The sequence below is a fragment of the Juglans regia genome, chromosome 10, assembly GCF_001411555.2.
Source record: "Juglans regia cultivar Chandler chromosome 10, Walnut 2.0, whole genome shotgun sequence".
Lineage (NCBI taxonomy): Eukaryota > Viridiplantae > Streptophyta > Magnoliopsida > Fagales > Juglandaceae > Juglans > Juglans regia.
The window spans coordinates 18,242,084-18,243,685 of record NC_049910.1 but is presented as its reverse complement, the minus strand read 5'-3'; the positions used below and the strand labels follow the sequence as shown (position 1 = coordinate 18,243,685).

Below are 1,602 nucleotides of genomic sequence, written 5' to 3'. Positions count from 1 at the left end.
GAGCCAAGCTGAGACGAGGAGGTTATCCTCCTCTGCAGTGAAAGATGCACCCCTTTGAACTTTTTTTGGAGGTTGCCTCTTTTCACCGTCATTGAATGTTGCTTGGAGCACAACATTAGAAGGTTGCGTTGGGGTGCTATTACAACCCTCTCCTCCACTTTGTAATAGAGTGGTGAAGAAGGGATCATCATCAATTTGTGTGCCCATCCTTGAAAAATATTACATTTTCAAGGAGTTAGAAATATGTAGAAAAGTATTACATCATCAATTTGTTTGGATAAGCTGGTTTGGAAAGAAATATGTAGAAAAATCAACTTCTTGTTCTGTTTTGCAAAGAAAAACAGCAACTTTGCAAAACAGAACAATGCAAAACAGCAACAAAAATTGAGTCTCTTGTTATGTTTTGCAAAGAAAAACAGCAACTTTGCATTAAAAAAAAACTCTGTTTTTGGTTGTGGAGTCAGAAAAAACACTTAATTTTGATAATCAATAATATATGTGGTGTTTTCTGAGATCAAATGGCATTGAAAGAAACCATCAATCGGGATAGCCACACACGTTATATGTAGCGTCCAAGCCATTACCCACAAACATATCCTACTACATAGACACATAAATACACATAGACACAGCAAAGCGATAGAAAACAATAACAGAAAAATAAATTAATTCATGTAAGCATTGGGATCATTTGAAAACAGTTCTCCTACTGACTCATGACCACACTAATCGTGTGCCACAGCAAGCCATGTAACTCCATGACCACACTAATCGTGTGCCACAGCAAGCCATGTAACTCCATGATCACACTAATCGTGTGCCACAGCAAGCCATGTAACTCCAGGTCTAAAATTCTGATACAATGTGCATGCTCTTTGCAAATGTTTTGTTTCCCTTTTAAGATTACAATTAGTGTTGTTAAAAGGGAGAGATGTGTGCTGAGATTTTGAGGCGTAATACAGAGGTTTTCTCTTCTGTTAATTTTGGCCAAGGGGCTGATTTATTATCCAATAGCAAGCCATGTTACGGATGCCATGACTTTGTCCTTTGATGTACTAAGTATATTTCAATCTAGGCCTCAGTTTTTTGGTTGTTTTTTACTTGAAAAATGGATGATGGGACTCAAGAGCAGATTTTCACTTTCTTTTCCAATGTAAATCTCATTAGTTCTATGTAAGATACATTATGTAAAGTAGGAGCTGCTGGCCACTGATTCTGTGGGAGGCATTTCCCATGAAGTGTCTATCATGAGTACTTGTTGAATCTAGAATCCCTCAGGAAGGTTGGTTTTTGTATGTGATAGTTGGACATCTGGATTCATATTGGTACTGTTATGTAAAATTTATCACAGTTAGAAATTTGCACCAATTGCAAAGCTGATTTTCCCGAATGAAGTCTGGACTGTGTTGACTCAAATGCACCCTCATAAGTTCCCTAGGACCACATGGTATGTTTCCTTTTTTCTTTCAACAATATTCCTTTGTGTTGACTCAAATGCACCCTCATCTAGTGGGTGGAGTTATTGCTGATGTTTTACATAGTTTGAATTATGGACAATTACCTAATGATTTAAATCATACATTTATTATTTTGGTTCCTAAA

General features: G+C 37.0%; 1 pseudogene; it reads right to left on the bottom strand.

Moving 5' to 3' along the window:
- Nucleotides 1-490: 490 nt before the first annotated feature.
- On the bottom strand, nt 491-609 carry LOC118349773 (annotated as a pseudogene).
- Between the last annotated feature and the right edge of the window lie 993 nt (nt 610-1,602).